A 21,786-nucleotide genomic window follows, 5' to 3' on the forward strand; every position below is an offset into this window, starting at 1 on the left:
CATACAACACTCTTACAATACCATTGACTATATTCCTTATGTTATATCTTTAATCCCTGTGACTTATTCATTCCATAACTGGAAGCCTTACTTCCCATTCCCTTTCACTGATTTTGTCCATCTCCCTATCCCCTTTCCCTCTGGAAACCATCAATTCAGAGTAATCTTTTTTTAATATTTAGCTTTAAAAAATGTTTCAAGTTTTATTTAAATTCAAGGTAGTTAACATATAGTGTAATATCAGTTTCAGGAATGGAATTTAGTGATTTATCACTTCCATGTAACACCCAGTGTTCATCACAAGAAATGTCCTCCTTAATACCATCACCCTTTTAACCCAATCCCCCCTATCACCTTCCCCCCAGCAACCCTCAGTTTGCTCTCTATAGTTAAGAGTCTCTTTTATGGCTTGTCTTTCTCTCTCTCTTTTACCCTCTATGTTCATCTGTTTTATTTCTTAAATTCCAAAGATGAGTGAAATCATATGGCATTTCTCTTTCTCTGACTGACTTACTTTGCTTGGCACATCCATGTCTAGCTCTATCCATGTCATCGCAAATGACAAGATTTCATTCGTTTTTGATAACTGAGTAATATTCCATTTCATATATATATATATATATATATATATACACACACACACACACACACACTATATAAATATATACACACCACTACTTCTTTATCCATTCATTAGTTGATGGACATTTGGGCTTTTTCCATACTTTGGCTATTGTTGATAATGCTGCTATATACGTTGGAGTACATGTACCCTCTTTGAATCAGTATTTTGTATCCTTTGGGTAAATACCTAGTAGTGCAATTGCTGGGTCACAGGATAGTTCTATTTTCAATTTTTTGAGGAGGTTCCATACTGTTTTCCAGAGTGGCTGTACCAGTTTGCATTCCCACCAATAGTGTTAGAAGGTTCCCACTTCTCCACATCCTCACTAACACTTGTTGTTCCCTGTGTTGTTAATTTTAGCTATTCTGACAGGTGTGAGGTGGTTTCTTATAGTAGTTTTGATTTGTATTTCCCTGATGAGGAGTGATGTTGAACATCTTTTCATGTGTCTGTTGGCCATCTGTATGTCTTCTTTGGAAAGATGTCTTTTCATGTCTTCTGTCCATTTCTTAACTGGATTATTTGTTTTTTGGGTGTTGAATTTGAGAAGTTCTTTGTAGATTTTGGACACTAACCCTTTATTAGATATGTCATTTGCAAATATCTTCTCCCATTCCGTAGGTTCCCTTTTAGCTTTATGGATTATTTCTTTTGCTGTGCAGAAGATTTTTATCTTGATGAAGTCCCAATGGTTCATTTTTGCTTTTGTTTCCCTTGTCTTTGGAAACGTGTCTAGTAAGAAGTTGCTGTGGTTGAGGGCAAAGAGATTGTTGCCTGTGTTCTCTTTTGCTGGTTTCCTGTCTCACATTTAGGTCTTTCATCTATTTTGAATTTATTTTTGTATATGGTGTAAGAAAATGGTCCGGTTTCTTTCTTTTGCTTGTGGCTGTCCAGTTTTTCCTACACCATTTGTTGAAGGGACTGTCTTTCCCACTGGATATTCTTTCCTGCTTTGTTGAAGATTATTTGACCACAGAGTAGTTTTTTAAAAATATAAATCAGATCACGTCCCTCCCCTTCCTGCTTAAAACTCTCCAATGGCTTCCCATTACAAACTCCTTACCATGGCCTGTGAGACCTCACATTAGCTGGCCCTTGCCCACCTCTCTTACTACATTGTCTTCCTCTCTCCCCTGCCCTTTTTCACCACATTCCCTCCACATGAGTCACATCAAGCTATCTCCAGTCTTAGGGCTTTTATATTTGCAGTTTTCTCTCCTCCACATCTTCAAATGTTTGGCTACCTCTTATTCTTTAATAAATAATGAATGAAATGAATGCCACCTTCTCAGAAAGGTCTTTCCCGACCAACCTAAGGAATTTCAATCATATTATCTCTTTTTGTTTTCTTCAAGTACTTGCCACTAATTGAAATTATTAGGTTCATTTATTTGTTTCTTAGTTCAATGCCTAGTAGTCCCAACTGAATTTAAGCTCCAGAGGATAAGATCTTCACCTGTTATTCACCTTTTCATCCCAGTGCCTGGAATAGTGCCTGGCTCATGATAGCCTCTCATTAAAATTATTTGTTCAATGAATGAATGAATGAGTGAATAAGTAAATGAATGATATGCCTATCCTATCCAATCTTTTGCCCCAGGGCCTGGCTTTTTACAAAAATGGATAGAAGGATAATTTATGCCATCTGAACTTCTGTGGGAGGAGCAATTTGGTAAAGTGGGGAAAACAGGAGCTCTGAAGATAGACCTAAGTTCTGAGACTTGGTTCTATATTTATATATCTATCTCTCTGTGTATTTATATGCATATTATTACTCAAAATAATGATTAATTCCTTAAGGGATAACTTTCTAGCATAAACAGTGTCCTTAACAGCTTTATTTAATTGATATTAATTGGTATTAATAGGGTAAATTAACAGAACCCACATTAAAAAAGAATTAGCTCCTCTTAGAGTTTTAATCCTGGGGAATAAGAACCAACAAGCTTGTCATTCAAGAAGTCCCTGAAGTTTGTGATTAACAAATAGGTCAAGGAGAAAGCCATTGAGGGACCCTTTTAAAGTACTCTTAAATCCCTTAAATGTCAATCAATAAATGGAATCATCCAAATGAAGGCCATTTCCACTTAGAAGCCTGTTGTACATTTGCAATATCTTTTTCTCCCTTTTCTCCCAGAATAGCTAATGAGATGTATTTCTTTAGGAGCAGCTTTCAGGAAAGCCTGTTAGTTACTTTTCAGATCAGTTTATTCTGCTCCAGGTTTTGAGGTTTTTTGTTTTTCTTTTTTGGTGTTTTTGATAGTTGGGCTGAATCACAAAATTAGAATTGTAAGTTGTAAGGTATCTTGATATCATTTAGTTCAAACTCCCTTGTGCATCTTTCTCATAGATATGAATATTATATTGTTTTTAAGTTTTAAAAATTTTTAAATTTTTTATTTCTTACTTTTTTATATTGTCAATTTTTAATACCATTTTCAAGTCTTGGAAAGAAAGAATTATTTTACTTTGCATAGTATTATGCCATGCCCACCAACATTGTAGACTGTGAGCTTTTTGAGGGGAGGGACTGTCTCATTTATTTTATATGCTCAGTATCTGGCATGGCACTCACATAAATGCTTGAAGAATGAGTCGTTCCTAATATAGCTTTGGTAATTAGACAAGTTAGTCAAGCCTTAATTATTTACAATAAAATAAATGGATAAAGTCATAGATAATTAAAGTAACAGGCAATTAAAAATGGTTTTTATCAGTTTTGAGGAATTAGTAAGAGGCCAATAAGTATAAACTTTTTCACAGAACTTCACATTTCCTACTCTATGCTACTTAGTATTTCTGTTGCTGACTCCTGCTTAATTGTACAGTAAGACTATTCCTAAATTTTCTCAGATAATCCACAGAGCGGAAAATCAATTTTATGACAACATTTGACTGAAAAGAGAAATAAGACTGTAAATAATTGTTAACATATAATTCACTTTATCTTCTGAAGAATTCAGTTTAGAAGATACCGCTTTATCTCTTTACTCTATACCTGCATATATATCTCTATTATCTATAATGTGGTTGTATACGACTATATTATTTGTAATGAAACGAATCGCACAAAGAGATTTAATAACTTGCACAAAGTCATATAGCTAGTTAGTTGGCAAAGCCAGAACTCAAAACTAAATCTTACTCTCTCCACTATACTTCAACAGTCCTGCCAAGTCAGAGAGCTGAAAGGCACTTGAAGATGACTTAGTCATCTTCATGTTACTGATGAAGACACCAAGGGTAGAGAGACAGTGACACAACTCTTAGTCACACACAGCTGGCTGGTGGCAAAATTGGAGCCAGAGCTGGCAGTCTCCTGACCATGGAGTATTTATGCCTCATGAAATTGCAAAAGGCCAGAAATAAGGAAATGGGAACACAGGCCCAGAAATGATATGGGAAATGATGTGGGAAAATAGTCCATACTTTATTTATTAGCAGTATGAACAGAAAAAGAGTTGCAGTCAGATTTGTATTTTATTTTGTTTTGTTTTTTAGATTTGCATTTTAGAAGTACCTCTCTAGCGTAGCATAAAGGATGGATTGAAAGGAGCAAACAGGTGAGAAATGATTGGGCATGTCCTAAGATGGTGACATGGGGGCAAAGGTAAAAGGGATATGCTAACAAGATATTTTAATATATTCTTTCAGTGAATGGAGACCGGAATTAGTGGCCTAAGGCAGACCTGAGATTAAAACTTGGATTTTCCTAACCTGTGAATAGCAACATTTTCAGTGGCACTTTTTATACATTATTGTTGTGTTTAATTTTGTCTTCTCATATGGGCTGAAAGCTTCATCCATCTTGCTCACAATTATAGCTTTTGTGCTTAATAGAATGTTCAACACACAATAAGCACTTCAATACTGCTCAGTGAATTAAGTGAATATTTTAATCTTCTGGGATGTTTCAGGAATTAGCAGTGTCTTAATGGATATCTAACTGTTTAATGTCAAAGCTTTATCTTTCAACCTGATGGTACCTAAAAATATATTATTCAAATTCTGTGTCATACACAGTACACTGGCCATAAGGTTTTTTTTTTCCTTGATGATTCTTATATATCCAGTTGTTTGTTTACTCTAATTTTCTTGGGTTGTTAGATCCTTGAGAGTAGCAAATTGATATATTTATCAGATAATCAAGATAATGCCACTCTACCACAACTATTGCCAACCTCCCAGTTAAGAATGGGATGTCATATAATTCAACCAGTCATGAAAAATGTAAAGAAATATTTTTGCAGCCTACAGACTTAAGCCTTATTTTTAGAATATTTCTAAGGAATAGTGAGTTAAAACCTTTAGGTTTCATAGAAAGTATTCAGCAATTCTGGGCAATGCAAAAGAAGTATAGAGGAAGAAATGGTCCTTATTCCCAGATACAGTATTCATAGGTTTTTATCTGGAACATATTTTTGCTCTTATGAAATCTGTGCTCTGAAAACAGATCAAATGATGCTGGCAAGAATTTACCAGATGAAAATAAGGGAAAGAGCAAGAAGTATTTACCAAAGAGAAAGTGTTACAAATAAAAGATTTTCCTCTTAAATAATACTTTTAAAAAGTTGGCATTTGAACTAAGCAACTAGCTGATAATTTGGACTACTAGGAAACCTTGTATTTTCTAATGCATTAGATACTTAAATTGATCTTGGGAAAACATTGTTGTTATTTTCAAATTTATTATGATTTAATTGTTCCTTATTATATGCTTAAAAGTATTTTAGAAATTGCAGCTAATACAGAAAGCTTACTATATCACTTTGATTCAAGGCAAGAACAGGTATATTTTATTTTTGAAACATTACAAAGACCAGTAAAAGTAGTATAAATATACTATAATGAATCAGAAGAGAGGAAGTAAGTATAGGATTAGGAAATCTTCTTTATGTCCCTAACATTACATAAGTCTGCCTACATCTGTACCATCTCAGATTGAAGGGCACCAACACTATGTTTAAAGACTTAAAAGGGAAAAGACTGCCCTGTTTCCACAGTGTTTTCAGTTTAAATAAAACTGAGGGGATTATATGAGCCAGTTAAAGACTACACGGCTTAAGTATAGGGTAGCCTCCAGCTTTATCATGGTACCTCTCTGTCTCGATCCATTTGGGCTGCTATAACAATGTCATACATTGGGTGGGTTATAAACAACAGAAATTTATTTCTCACTATTCTGGAGGCTGGGAAGTTCAAGATCAAGGCACCAGTAGATTTGGTGTCTGGTGAGAGCTTACTGTGTTCTAACATGGTAGATGGGGGGTGGGGAGCTCTCTGAGGCCTCTTTTATAAGAGCCCTAATCTCATTCATGAGGGTTCCACCCACTTCATGACCCAGTCACTTTCTAAAGGTTTCACTTCCAAATACCATTACACTGGGAATTAGGTTTCAACATATGAATTTTGAGGAGATTCAAACATTCAGTTTGTGGCACTCCTGTAATGAAGAAGGACGTGTGTGAATCTCCAGGTGTGAGTGTATATGTGTCTGAGAATAAATGTGTGTGTTTAATTCAGACCAATGCTCCTGTCCAAGAACATGAATAATTGAGAGCTGACTATATTATGATTAGTAGCATTATATTACAGAGTTACCATTAACAAAGGCTGAATCATAAGGACTTGGAAATCTCTAAAGTGAATAAATTAAAACTGCCCATTTGGGTGAGGATGCATGAATGTCTCTTATAGGCAGAATAGCTGGCTATTACTATGTGCTTGATACCATTCTGTGCAATGAATATATAGTATCCCTCTCTGTGCTTACAAGAGCCCTAATGAAGTTGGTATCACCTGCCTATTGCAGATGGGGAAAAAAAAACTGAGGAAAAGGTAAGCTAAACTGCTTTCTTGAAACACACTGTTAGAGTCAAGCCAGGTTTGGACCAGTTTGGACTAGCATTGAGAGTTTTAAGGTTCTGAAACTCTTATTTTCTATCTCCCAGGAGCTCTATGATGAATTAAATTAAAGAGCATTTGTGAAACAGTGGTGTGTAGAGCACCCGAAAGGTGTCATGGTAATTTGGTAAGTGTCATAGGATCCAGCAATAATTCCTGAAGCTAGGTAGAGGGGTGCTTCACTGATTTTGAGCATTCATAGAACTGATGGCACATGAGGGAGACATTAGCCGTGAGGAAGCCAATAGCGTTTATTTGAGCAAAAGCATAGAGCCACATTCAGTGTCTTTATTGGTAAAGAGATATAATATGTTTTAACACTACATGAACATGGTGGGGGAATAAAACTTCACTAAAAAAAACTATATTTTTGTTTTTAGTTTAGAAAATGTATCTTATAACATGCAAGATTTAGTTGACTTTGCTAACTTAGCGGTGAAGTTTTAAATATGATCACTATATCGTTTATGTTGTATCTCACATAAGGAAGGTATTTTTCTCAGTTTTAGTTTTAATAAAACCATATTTTGCCTGTCATTTTGATATTCTGGCTTTTCTTTTCTCTTTTCTGTTCTTAAGCCTTAACCTTTCTGAGACTGCTCTTGAACAAAGGTAATTGATGATTTATAATTATCATTTTAATAATTAGTATCTTAGCTGTGAAGTAATAGCCAAGTTGGAGTTCCCCATTTACCTAGCCATCTGGGTTTCCATAGCTGTAGCTGAGCCCTACAATTCCATCCTCACTACCCACAACCACACCACCTGGATGGAGGATTGTGGTTGTGCCTTCGTGGTAGACCATGAGGGCATCTGTGACATCTGTTGTAGAAACCTTGATAGAACACCCAACCTACACTAACCTGAATAGGTCGATAGGTCAAATTGTGTCTTCCATCACTGCTTGCCTCAGATTTGATGGAGCCCTGAATGTCACTCTGACGGAATTCCAGACCAGCCTGGTACCTTATCCCCACATCCACTCCCTCTGGCCACATATACCCTTGTCATGTCTGCTGAGAAAGTCTACCATGAACAACTTTCTATAGTAGAGATCACCAATGCATGCTGTGAGCCAGCCAACCAGATGCTGAAATGTGACAGTTGCCATGGTAAAAACATGGCTTACTGCCTGTTGTGCCGTGGTTATGTCGTTCCTAAGTATGTCAGTGCTGCCATTCCTACCATCAAGACCAAGCATATCATCCAGTTTGTGGTCTGGAACCCCACTGGCTTCAAAGTCATCATTAATTACTAGTCTCCCACTGTGGTACCTGGTGGAGACCTGGCCACAGTACAGCAAGCTGTATGCATGCTGAGCACCACCACAGCCAATGCTGAGGCGTGTGCTCACCTGGGCCACTTGTTTGACCTGATTGATATATGTCAAGCATGCCTTTGTTCACTGGTATGTGGGTGAGGGCATGGAGGAAGGAGGGTTTTCTGAGGCCTGTGAGGACAGGGCTGCCTTTGAGAAGGATTATGAGGAGGTTGGTGTGGCTTCTGTTGAAGGAGAGTGTGAGGAAGAAGGAAAGGGGTACTAAAGTTAAAATGTCACAAAGGTGCTGTTTGTACAGGGAAGCTTATTCTGTGTTAAACATTGTAAAGTTGTGTTCTGACTGGTTAATTTGTATGTAGCAATGTATCCTCTCACATATATTTACTGACTTACACTTTAAACACAATTTTTTGTTATATACCCAAGCTGTCCATATCTCTGATAAGTTTGAGTAACATACTTCCTGTCACAAATGAGAAAAAAAAAAAACCCCGCAAAACCCTATTTGTAAGCTATATTGTTGTTCTGACATTTAAAGCCATTTGAAAAAAATTATAAACATTGTCTCTTATGGTCGGAGAAAAGGGTTTTTGATCAGTTAACAACACATTCTGATTAATATTTACTCCATGTTTTAAGTATGGCTTAATATTTCTAATTGTTAACCATACCAATAGTGTATTCGCTAATAATTTATTGATAGTTTACATTTCTGTTGAAGGATTCTTACTTTTCTGATGTTTCCTTCAACGTGGAGGAAGCTTCACTCATTAATAAAACTTCTAGCTCTTTTCATCCTCTCATTTGTGTCTCTCCAGGGAGGACAAATGATTTCATCTGTTTGGTGAGTTTGAAAGGAGAAATTGAGCACACTTAATCTAGCTCCTTCCCCTCCTGTTTTCTCTGGGGAGAATTACCTTCCGGAAAGCCAACATTCTCCTCAGCTCTTCCCTGCTGTCAGGACAGGCTTGAGGTGATGGGACTGGTGAGTGTCTCACTCTAGGGTTTGGCATCAGGCAGTCTGTTTGCCTGCAGATGTAATCTGTGTCTATGAACCTAGGCTTTATCAGTAGAACATAGTTTTGGTTCTCCATCAGCTGACTCTTGTGTTTCTCAGTTGGTTCAGAACTCAGGGTGGAAGAGAGGTCCCAGCTATCAGACCACCTCCCAGACCCAATGTCTCTGTGTCAGGAAGCTGGGTTTTAGGAAGAAGAACTGCATTCACAAGAAATGCAGTTTGTGAGTTCAAACTATTGCATGAGGATTGAGGTTTCTAGCTTAGTGTGTGCCCTTAGCATTGGTAATTCTGTAGTAACTGCTGAACATGTTTGATTTTCACCACGGCTGGTGGCTAAAAGTTGTGGCAGCTGTGGCCACCGTCAGGAGGCTGCCTATACAGGTGATCATGTTTCCCTAGATGCAGAGGTGCAGGCGCCAGGTTTATGCTGAGGCAGGCCTCTGGCAGATATGTGGGGATCTTAGAAGGCAGACTGCTGAGGGTGCAGGTTTTATTCTAAACCAGCATGGCTGAGGCAAGTGTTTGATTACAGAGAAGAGTCTTCCGCCTATGGCCTTGAGCTCTTGGGGAGCAGGACGATATTTACTATTTGAAAACTGCAGTGCAGCTGGTTTTTGCATGGGCGAAATCTCCATAGTGAGATTCTACCTCTGGCCAACCTACCAGATCTCGGTAGGCGGTGTGGATCAGCTGCCCTAATTTCTGTTCTTTTCCTGTGTTGTTTTGACTGACTTCACAGCCAGGAGAGGAAATGACCGATCCTGAATTCATGAGATTTGTTCACAGCAAAGGCCAGGCACAAAAGTGTATATATACTGTCTGATTCTATTGATATGATGTTCAAAAGCCAGGCATAACTGATTTATGATGACAGATACCAGAATACCTGTTTTTTTTAGGGGATTATCAATTGAATGGGAGCTCAGAGGAGTCTTCTCGGGTGTTGAAAATGTTCAATACCTTGATCTAAGTACTGGTTACTCAGTTATACACACAGATAAGAATTGATTGAAGTATGTACTTAAAAGCTGTGTACTTTATTATATCTCAATTTTAAAAGAACTTATCTGGACATAGATGTACATGGAGGACTTTTCAGTGAAAACTTAGTGCATGTTCCCTGTCTAAAGTATCTGCCTTTTTTGGTCCTGTAATTCCCATTGGATATACAGCCTACTAGGGTGAGAGATCTTGTCAGATTCTATAATATCTTACCATTTTCAAGTTTATTTTTAAATTTTAATTTATTTACATTTGGTGCATTGTTGGTCCCTTTTGGCTGCTCTGGAGACTCAGCTTGTATAAGTGCTATAAGAGAATCCTCATGTAGGGTGCTCACTCCATCCTATTCCTGAGTATTTACCACGCAGTAAGGTCAGTCAAGGCTGGGGCTTTATGTGCTTCAGGGTCTATTTCTGCACCAAATATAAAATATAAATGCTGTATTGCAAATTTCTGCACATACAGAAAAACCACCTAAACCAGAGGTTAGCAACCTTTTTCTGCACAGCGCCAGATAGTCAATATTTTATGCTTTGTGGGCCATGTGTACTTAACTTGTCATGGAAGCAGCCATAGACAATACATAAATAAATGAATGTGGCTGTGTTCCAATAAAACTTTATTTACAAAATCAGGTGGTGGGCTAGACCTGACCCATGGGCCAGATTAGGTGGATCAGCACCCAGTCCTCCTGAAAAATTGCAATCATCCTGAAAAATTGACAAGGAAGAGAGATTATCCTATCTTTTTGTTTGTTTTTGCAAACAAACTGAGGCTTGGTGAATTGCTTCCTGTGTTATTCATGGAGTTGTGGGTGATTTCCAACTAGAGCTCAGATGAAGAATTATATTCATGCCCATTGACATTTTGTAGTTGTGTTTTAAGGCCCATAGAGTGAGGACCATGTCAGGTAGTGCTTAGCATTCAATTATTTATATTCAATAAATATTTTCTTATTTGAGCAATTTTGTGTAACTTCAGGTTTTGAGATACCTTCTGAGTCAGGCTTCTTCATGAGATTATAATCAGACAATAGGAAATTTGTGGATAAATAGCAAATCAGAAATCAAAGCTTAGATTCTAGTGTTTTCCAAGCTAGCTGTGTAACTAAGCCACTTAACTACTCTGGATGAAGCTTCATGTAGGACTCATTCGTAGGTATCTAAAATTTAAAAGAGGCTGCCAAAAGAAAGCAACATTCTGACTTAAGTTTAATGGAGCCAAATGGCACACAAATGAAGGTGATAATAATTAAGGAGGGTTTGATAATTCTCAGATCAAACCCTGTCACTATCTTTTCCTTGTTAATTAAAATGTCCATGTGACTATAACCATACTAAGTCATGTGAAAGGCCCTGTCAATCATCTCTCATTCTTCTGAAGCCAGTAACAGGCTAAAGAGAGTGTTTTCATATCAAGAGATAAGCATAGTCACTGTTAAATACTCTCCTATGAAAGGATGCAAATACATATTTCTTTTTCCTCTGTGCTTTTGAGCTCTACCTAAGAATAAATAGACACTCATTTGTTCCATACATATATAAAAGAACTGACAGGCAGTGGTTTGAATTGTGGCTTTATTGCCTTTATTTAGATTTTATTAATTAAACCAGAATTCACACCAAAAAATGTATGCCACAGGTGCTGCCCCCAGGGGCTGCATGTGAATACTGTATTGTTCTTATTTTGTTCTGATGCCTCTCACCTTTCAGAGGATGTAGAGCAAGTACTCAGAGAAAGGAAGGAGGCAAAAATGATGTTTTATTGTGTAAATTATCTACTCTTGTTGCAAAAAAATATTTTAAGGGGAAAGTATTTATTATATTGTCCTTCATTTTAAAAGAATGTAACACTTGTTGTTTTTGTTTTTTTGTTTTTGAGAAGCTTGGCCAGTTTGAAAATCACAGCGTCACTGAGGACCCCCATGGGAAAGTGAGGAAAGTAGGGTGGCAAAGGAATGCTGAAAATCTTTGTCTTTCTTCATGAGTTCATTTAGGGCTTTGTAACTTTCATTTAGGGCCAGGACTGCAAGACACAAATATTACTCATTTGCATATTCTAAGGGCATCTTGCTGGAAACATATTCACAGTCTTTGTTCTCCAAATTATTCCCCTTCTGAGGAATCCTCCTCACGTATGAATTTGATCATGTCCCTCAGCTGCTTTAAAATCCTTTAAGGGGTGCCAGTTAAATATCTGACTCTTGATCTAAGCTCAGGCCTTTTTTTTTTTCTTTTTAAAAGATTTTATTTATTTACTTGAGAGTGAGCAAGAGAAAACGTGAGCACAAGTTGGGGGAGAGTCAGACTCCCCATGGAGCAGGGAGCCCAACATGGAGCTCCATCCCTAGGCGGGCCTAAGATCATGACCTGAGCTGAAGCAGATGCTTCACTGATTGAGCCACCCAGGTGCCCCTCAGGACAGGTCGTTGATATCAGGATCATGGGTTCAAGCTGGGCATGGAGTCTACTTAAAAAAAAGAAAAAAAAAATCCTTCAAGTGTTCCTCATTGCCTAGAGGAAAATGTATACACTCCTTAGCTTGAAACATAGTCCTTTCATGATCTTGTTCTCTTCAACTTTTATTATGTTCTATTTCCACATGCATCTTGAACTGCAGTCAAAGTAGACTCTAGCTCTACATGCCAAACTATTTCCATACTCTGTGCCTTTGCCCATGCTATGACTTCTCTGTAGAAAACCATTTCTCAGGACCCCTGGGTGGCTCAGTGGTTGAGCATCTGCCTTCAGCTCAGGGTGTGATCCTGGGTCCTGGGATGGAGTCCCACATGGGGTTCCCCACAGGGAGCCTACTTCTCCCTCTGCCTGTGTCTCTGCCACTCTCTGTCTCTCATGACCTCTGGCAACCCCCATTCTGTTCTCTGTATACAGATAGGGGTTTTTAGAGTGTAAACTATGTTTCATTCATCTTTGTATTTCTTTCTTTCTTTTTTTTTTAGGATTATTTATTTATTTATGAGAGACACACAGAGAGAGAGGCAGAGACACAGGCAGAGGGAGAAACAGGCTCCATTGCAGGGAGCCCCATGCCGGAGTTGATCCCGGGACTCCAGGATCACGCCCTGGGCCGAAGGCAGGCACTAAACCGCTGAGCCACCCAGGGATCCCTCATCTTTGTATTTCTTTTACTAATATAGTGGCTTGTGGTAACACTTCATAAATATCTGGTAGATGAGCAGAGGACTGATGGTTAAGTGGATGAAGTGGTATAACGATCCAGTGGAGGCCCAGGACTCAATTTCCATTTATCACTGTATAAGACAAAAGAAACCTTGAAGCTGTGAGCAATGCCAAAGACTTAGAGCTCCTCTCTGTTTAGATGAAGGTCTAGTGAGATGACAAAGGAAATCAGAGCTGTTGCTCAAAAGCTGACCTGGGATTAGCATAGTAAAACATGCACTCATGAAGTCCTTAGTTCATTTGTTTATTATTTAACAAATATTTATGGAGCCGTGAATTCTCATCTGAAGCTTGTGAGGCCAGATGCGTATCAGAATTCAGATGTTCTCAGATTTTAGAATAGTAATGTACCATGTAAAACGGGATCTAGGGCAGCTCTATGTAATAAAGCCCATTAATAGTTCTGCAGAAAAGTGTGTTTACATTTGCAATACATTGTAGGATAAATGAAAACTGTAAATAAGCTTATGCCAGTTCAGGTCAGTTTCTGACTTCAAATGAATTCAGGGCAGGTCAGTTTTTGCTGCCAACTGTGTTATAGAACACTTTCCATTTTCAGAGCTTTTTGGGTTTTGGAATTGTGGATAAGGGATTGTAGAACTATAACAATGTTCCTCTTAAAAAATTTCCTTCAGAAGAAGAAATTTAGAAAAATATCCAACAAATATATAGTCTATCAGTGATTCTCAATATGGTTTATTTAATGAAAGCCATCTCAAGGAATATTATTAAAATCTGAAGAAACAATGAATTTAAATGTACTTTTTATTAAAAGATAAACCTTGGTATCCCATGTGTTCTTCTTAGCCAGTAGCAAAGTAGATCTAATTAGTAGGATAGAGGGTTTCTAATTCTGGAGCAGCTGTTTTTTGCGATCTTTACTGTGGGAAAAAAATTGGTGAAGGTCAGGGCAAGGGGGCAGCAGTAAAGGAACAAAAGGAAGTAGCTACAATTAGAGGTGGTACTGTTCCAGGGTCTGGTAATTAAATTTGCACTGTACCTGTGAATGCACCAGAATTATTAATTTTTCCTGTCATTTAACACTGGACATTCCTTTATCTATGTAGGGTCCATTTCTTCACAGCAAAAATAAAAAAAGTAGATACAAGGAACAACTACACTGTGTATATGATAGAGAACAATATCTTCTCAAAAAATTTAAGCCTCATTGTCCCTGTCCAGGTGGTATTTAGCGTTGTACCACTAGGTAAAACACTTCTTAAAAGCTATTATGAAGAATACTAATATTTCCTTCAATTGTCTTGGTTCCTAATTTTTTTTTTTTTTTTTGAGAGAGTGCGTAGTGGGGACAGGCAGAGGGAGAAGGAGAGAGAGAATCTTAAGCAGGCTCCATGCCCAGCACAGAGCCTGATGTGGGGCTTAATCTCATGACCTGAGCTGAAATCAAGAGTTGGACACTTTAACCAACTGAGGCATTCAGGTACCCCTGCTTCCTAAAACTCTTTAAACTGTTCATCACTAGTCTCCAATTCTCTTGGTTTTTGTAGGGAAATGACTCTGTAGTGGAGCTATTTTTATGAGGAGCTTCTTCAGAACTTACCAAGGTGTCCTGTTAAATGTTTCACAGAGAGGAGCTTGAGATACATGTAAATCTTGCATCCTCACATGGATTGGTATTATATTGACAGTCTAATGGTGCAGAGTTCATTGGGTCTCAGCATTCTCTCTCTCCCGTTTCCTTTTGTCCTTGTTTTCTCTGTCCCTAGTCACCTCACCCTGCTTTGCCTGTCCTGGCCAGCTCACTCCATCCTGTCAGCCTCATATTCTTTCTGCATTTAGTCCCTGCTTTTATCAATAATGGTTTATCAGCTGAGACCTTCAGGGTTGGCCTGGAGAACATCCTGGGTCTTTTACCAAAAGAAGGTCTTTTCCTTGTACCATCTGCATGGAATTGTCAGTCTCTCTTCTGAGCTCTTGCATAAGACCAGACACAGCTGATTCTCCTTATGTTCATATGGGGTTAACCATGACAAAGGGAAGCTTAGGACCTTTTCCCACCATACTTACACTTAGAAGGAGCAATTGGGAAGAGAGATACTACCGTCTTGGTCTAAATATTCAGATTGATAAGAATGACAGCATACAATTTATACTCCCCCCTGCTGTGCCCCCTGCCCTTGGGCTTGGGCTTGGGCTTCTACCCTTCATTTGCTCTGATGGTACTGAGACTACTTTTAGAAAGAAAGAAAGGATCATCTATGTTCAGAGTGCTAGGTCATAAGGCCTATACAGAAAGGGAACTTTTAATTTAGGCATAATCTCCAAGTAAGGGATGAAGGGCTTTTCCTTATATATGGATTTCAGGGGTCAAAATAGGTGGAAGACTAACTTTCACAGGGTTGGGTGATCTCGATAGAACTAAAGACATTCATCTGTGCTCCCTTCGACAGCACATGTACTAAAGACATTCATCTACATGCGAGGCTGGCCCCTGAGGAGAGCATATCTCTGTAGGGTCCCAGCAAGAGCAAGGAGTAGAAAGTGTCATTGCATTGGAAACAAGCTCATACTCAAACTCTTTTCTAGAAGGTGTCAGTTATTATTGAGCACTTCTTAAAATCTGAGCACCATGACTCCAGGCCTCTTACAAGCAGAGAGTTTAGAAAAAGGCCCTGTGGGAGTAATGAGTGCAGAAGTCATTTATTGAGCACACACAACTCCAAGTACTGAGCTAAGCAGGTCACATGAATTCCTTAATCTCCACAATGCTTCTGAAAGAGGGGGACTGTTAATATCGCTCATTGGATGAATGGGACCACTGGGGCCTAGAGGGGTTCCATAGCTCCTAAAGGTCACATGGTTGTCCAGTGGGGGGCAGACAGGCTGTCAACAGAACCCCCTGCTCAGGCCTGTAGTGTATATGGTGGAGGAGAGCTCTGAATCATAGCCTTTTGCCTGATCCTTTGGCATCAGTAGCCTGAGGCTTGAATCCTGATTCTATAAGTTACTACTTCTTTGTCTTCGGTCACTTTCCAAATCTCTCAGAGGCTCACTTTCCTCATTTTTTAAATGGAAATAAAATCTACCTTGAGCAATTGGGATGGGGATGAAACGAGGTGAATAGAAGTGCCAGGGCATTCAAAAACTCGTAGTGTTGGTATCAGTGAGGAGATCTCTGACAGAAGCAATATTTAGATACAGATTGGAAGCTCTCAACTTAGAGCTAGCAAAAGCGAACAGCGCATGGATATTCTCAAAATCATTTATATTTGATGTAGAATGCATTGTACATCTTTCCTCAAGCTGATTTACCTCATTAATTACCCACCACCCTGGCACGTATGGAATTACCTCCTTTTCAGCCACTGCTGAGGGCTTGTTTGGTAGGGATGGTGGGCGGGAAGCATTCTGAGTAGTTGTGAATAAATGTGTTCAGGGAATTCAGCTACAGTGAGAGTGATCCCCAAATTGATTATCTATAAAGAAGAAATCCTTCGAAGTTTTATTTTTCCTTAGGTGTTCATTGCTTACCCTTAGACTTTTTATCACTTTCTGTGTGCTCTGTAATCTTGGCAGAACCAAAACAAGTTTGCTTCCCCTGACTGTTCACAAATTGCAATACGATTGTCTCTTTGATATTATATAGTATGTTGTATCCTCTCCCATAGGCACTGGGAGATTCTGTTTTCTCAGATTTCACTTTATCTCCTCTATAATGTCTAGGAGAAAAATGAAACCACAGCAGTGTTCTCATTGATCAATCCTTTTAAGTCTTTCCTTTTGCTTCTTGGTAGTGTGACCTCTTATCTTGGCTCTGTGACCTTTAATGTTTGGATATTGAAAGGCACCTCTTTTGTTTTTATTGAAATACTGACTACATAATGCCTTTTCATCTTAATAAGCAACAAACAAACCAATAGAGCCTGGAACATTGCCTTCGTCACCCATTGTTTGCTTCCTAGCCTGTAATACTGGGGTTGTAAATTCTGTACAATACACTTGAGACATCCTGTAAACCACAGTAATTACCATAGAACAAGCCTTCCTCTAACACTGGGTTGATAAACAGCTACACCCCAAATAAATTGGTTTTAAGTCTGTATTAGCCCTTCAAGCTCATGTTGAATAAGTAGGTCACACAAAAAATGACAAGCAGTAGCCATTACATCATCTCAGGATGCAAACAAGTGGTTTGTGTGGGTGTGAGTGGGAATAAATACCACCACCATGTGTAGTAACATACCTTAAGCTGAAGGGAGACAGGGGAGCTGGTACTGCCACTCCTGAGCACCTCCACCCCCATGACCAGATACTGGTATTCATTCTCAATCATCATCCTCAAAAGAGCTTTGTGGAGAAAAATATAAGGCTGTGCATTGATTGAGTCTTTGAACTCAATGGTCTGTGACGAGGCCATTTTAGCATAGGCACTTATAAAAGAAAAGTCTGATTTTTAAAGTGAGTCTAGAAAATTAGTATATCCTATGAAAATACAGATACTCTATTTGTAAACTATCTTGTTCTGATGTAGGAAGAACAGCTTCACCCCATGAGGCCTGCCAGGCAGAGCCTTGTTAATGACCCATAGTCAGGCCTGAAAGATCACACATAGGATTTTGACCTGGAGTCAGACTCATCAGTTATTATGTGCTTTACATTGAATAAGCCATGGGCTATCATGAATGTCTTTAACCCTTTACAAGAAGACTTAAATGCCTTAGTTCCTACAGAAGCTATATTATTTCCTTTACATGTTATTTGCATTGTCAGTATAAAGTAGGTATTATCCCCAGTTTCACAGATGAAGAAATGGAGGCTGAGAGTCCATAACCCATCCAGGGTCATACACCTAATCAATGACAGGACCAGAGTTTGAATTTGGATCGTTTTGACAGTGAAACCCATGCTCTTTCCTCTGGCAAATGTCATCTGTGTGAAGTCCAGGGAGAATAATAAATTAATAAATTTCTGTCTATCATCAAAAAAGCTTATACTCTTGTTGGTGAAATAAGACGTTTAAATAAGTTATAAAGAGAAAAGATTAAGTAAGTTTTATTGCATACAAAAATGCCAGTCAACTGGTCTACCCTATATAGTTCACTTGGCAAACTATCCTGTCCTGCCACACAATATGGTTTGTACTGGAGAGCAGAAAACCGGCAGGCTACAGCCCAGCCCGTGGCCAAAGCTAGTCATGCTCGTTTGTTTACATACCATCCATGACTGCTTTCTTGTTGCAGTGGCAGAGGTAAGTAATTGCAACCAAGATTATATGGCTCATAAAGCTGAAAATATTTACTATCTGGCCCTTTATAGAAAAGGTTTACCAATCTCTGGTGTAAAGTATAAAAATGAACAAATAGCAGTAATGAACATATAACAAATGAATATAGCAGAACAAGCCATCTGCTTCAAATGTGTCTTTAGTTTCTTTCCAGGAAGAATTGAATGCCTTAGTTCTTACAAAAGGTATATTATTTCCATTACCTGTTATCAAAAACATAATAAATATGTATTTTAAGACTGGCGAAAATATATGGGTTCTAGATTGTTTTATTGGTTGATTGATTCATTTCTTGTATTTCAGGCAGTAAGTTTTGTTGAAAAACTAAAACCAAAAGTGAACAGGAGAGACTTTGGCATGCCTCACTCTTCAAATTTCTAGTTTTGATGAACCTAATAGCCAAATGCAAAGTGAAGGAGGATATTAATCCTAATAGCTGGAGTTCACATTTTTTATTATACATATGGGAAAATATTTTACATATAGATTGCATTCTCTTGGCTCTTTATCAACAACATCCTTAATTACCTGAAGCCTTTACATTCTTTAGCCTGGTGACTGGTTTTCAAATATCATGTAGTGATTAGCCAGAGTGGAAAACAGGAAATATGGCAACAGTGTGACACAGAGGAAGCCTGGAGTTCTAATCTTGGCTATGAAGCTCACTGACTAAATCAGACATTTAATCTCTCTCTGCTCTCATTTCCTGTAACCTGCATTTGGAAACGTACAGCTTGTGTGTGTAGGAGGAGGGCCTCCAAACTTTATTCTTACCTACTTCCTGTCTGAAAACCTATTTACTTTCCCATATCCTTGGGATCCTTAATGGCAGAATGAACCCACTGAGTTATTAATTTCAGTATCTGTTTAGAGACTGTTCTAAAAGCATGTCGGCCTCTTTCTGGCTGTAAAGTGAAGTATTTTAGGAGGTTGGTTGGGCTGAACCAGGAAAGAGGGAGGCTATGGTGTGTTAAGAACTAAATTCTTCACCTTGTCAAAGTCTGCTGTTCCCGGTAAGCCTGGTTGGGGAAAAGAAATGGGATGGGAACATTCCCTCTGATTTATAGAACTTGTAAGCTCTCCGTTCCCAGAAGTGTCTGCTCCATTCAGATGACCAATCAGTGTTTAGCTTGAGTCTCCAAATCACCCACTATGGCCTAGTCAACTTCTACCACATATGACTGGTCAACCTGAGACCTATGGCTTTCACCTGTAAGCTGCTGCTCCAGTGAGTTTGGAAGCTTAGTTCCCTGGAGTCTGTGGATGCTAGACTGAGAACCTCCTTCTAAAGTCCTGGGGTCACTGTTCTTTCTCTTTAGTGTTGAGCTGGGCTCTCAGCATTCCGTTTAGGGTTGTTTCCTAAACCCCCAACAGCATTTCTAGTCCTGACTTTTTCTAAGGCACAAGGAGAAACTGGCCTCACTTGAATAGTCCTTGTGAAGTCTCTCAGGACAATTCTTTGTATGGCAAGGAGAGAGAGAACTTAGTATATTTTCCATAAGGGTTTTTTTAGGGGTTGCTAGTTTAATGTTTTTCAGTTCTTTTATATCATAGACTTCATTGACTTCTTATATTATGTGTTGCTAAGGGAGGTATATAAAATTTCTATGAGACTTTAGATTTGTCAATTTCTTTTTTGTAATTCTGTCAATTTTTGCTTTGAAAAAGTTGAAGCTACAACTTAGATGCACATAGGTTCAGGATTGTTATATCTCCTTGGTGAAATTTTCCTTTTTTTAGATCTTTCCTATCCTTTTTTTTTTTGTCCAACAGTCTATGTTGTTTAACATTTTCTTGGTATATCTAATCTTTTCATCCTTATATTTAATTCACTTTATTTTGCTGATATAAAAAACATGGGCTAGATCACAGCAGAATTCTGAGTTCTCTGCAATGACAATAAATATGGATCAGGAAACTGCTAATCAGAAGACTAATCTTCCAGAGGTCAGAGTGGCTTTAGCCAAGTTACCCAGGGTGGCAGCCATATACCATTGATCAAATGCAGCCTGTCGGGCGGAGGAACAGAGACATTGCCACAAAAGAAAGAAGGGATCAGATGCACAAGCACAGAGTCACAGTGCCCAGCCATCTTGCAAGGAGAGAATAGGGTTTGCTGAATTTTTCCCCAGTAGTCTTCCCTCAGATAATGGTTGCCTTGCCTAGATGATACCATGAATGGCAGTTACTACTTCCTTGGGGCATTTGCCATCTAAATCAGTAGGTCATGAGTCATTATGGTTCCTATTAACCACTTTTATGTGAAAGACTGAAAGACTGCCATTTTTAGTATCTAATTGTCAAGAAATGGCCCCATAAGGAAAGTCAACGAAGGAAAAGAGATCACGTACAGGAACTTCATCATGTCTTTGACCAGATGGCCCAGCTTGGTGTCCAAGACCAGTTCGCATCCCTATACTTGTCCTCTCTGCCTGTTCTAAGCACCAGTATCATCTACAATCTTTAGCCTTTGGTGATTTATTGGAGAAGCAGTAGTGTACCTTTTCTATTAATTTATTTTCGCTTTTCTGTATTCATATGTTTTCAATATATCTCTTTTAGCTTACTGTTGATTTGAAAAATTTAATATAAAAATTTCCTACTATGAACTATCAAGTTTATCTATTCATATTTATTACGATTATTAAAGTATATGATTTTATTCGTTATACATTCCATTTGTCTTTATTTTGCTATTCCCTTATTTTGGATGTTTTTATTTTTCCTTCCTTCCTTCTCTATTCCTTCTTCTCCCTATTACTGTTTTGATACTATATATTTTGTTTCTATTTTTGTGGTAACCTTTAAAATTTAACATACATGATTGACTTAACAAAGACTAAAGTGATATCTCTACCTTTCTCAAAAACTTATGTTTTAATTCTACTTTCCCCATTTTATTTATTTATTTATTTATTTATTTATTTATTTATTTATTTATTTATGACACAGAGAGAGGCAGAGACACAGGCAGAGGGAGAAGCAGGCTCCATGCAGGGAGCCCGACGTGGGACTGGATCCCAGGTCTCCAGGATCACTCCCCAGGCCAAAGGCGGCGCCAAACTGCTGAGCCACCTGGGCTGCCCCCCATTCCATTTTTAACATTGTTCCCCTGCTTCAGTATTTTAGAACTACCTCAATTGTAATCCTCCCTTAATGTTGTTTATTTTATTTTATTTTTAAAGAATATACTTAGTATATTTACCTAATGTTTACTGATGATATGGCTCACTTTTCCTTCGCTTATTCCTTCCTTCTTGGCCCAATTTTCTTCATCTTTCAATTCTTTCCATAAAGATCTGCAAATGATAATTTTTTTCAACTTTGTTTTTCTGAAAATGTTTATCATTGCACTGTCACTCTTCAATGAAAGCTGAGCTGGATTTAGAATCTTTCAATTCTTTCCATAAAGATCTGCAAATGATAATTTTTTTCAACTTTGTTTTTCTGAAAATGTTTATCATTGCACTGTCACTCTTCAATGAAAGCTGAGCTGGATTTAGAATTTTAGGA

At 38.2% G+C, this 21,786-nt stretch overlaps 1 long non-coding RNA gene across 3 annotated transcripts in view; it reads left to right on the forward strand.

Annotated features, from left to right (window-relative positions):
• The window catches only part of LOC144295899 (uncharacterized), a 49,297-nt gene that overhangs the window by 18,299 nt on the left and 9,212 nt on the right, over nt 1-21,786 (forward strand). For 2 of the 3 annotated variants that reach the window (XR_013363017.1, XR_013363016.1), the window contains exons 4-6: nt 4,127-4,188; nt 6,577-6,656; nt 7,109-7,141. This is a non-coding gene — a long non-coding RNA (uncharacterized LOC144295899). Of the gene's footprint in view, nt 1-4,126; nt 4,189-4,279; nt 4,507-6,576; nt 6,657-7,108; nt 7,142-21,786 lie in introns of those variants that run through there. The other variant, XR_013363018.1, reaches the window with a different exon arrangement.

The sequence above is a fragment of the Canis aureus genome, chromosome 24, assembly GCF_053574225.1.
Source record: "Canis aureus isolate CA01 chromosome 24, VMU_Caureus_v.1.0, whole genome shotgun sequence".
In the NCBI taxonomy this organism is placed as follows: Eukaryota; Metazoa; Chordata; class Mammalia; order Carnivora; family Canidae; genus Canis; species Canis aureus.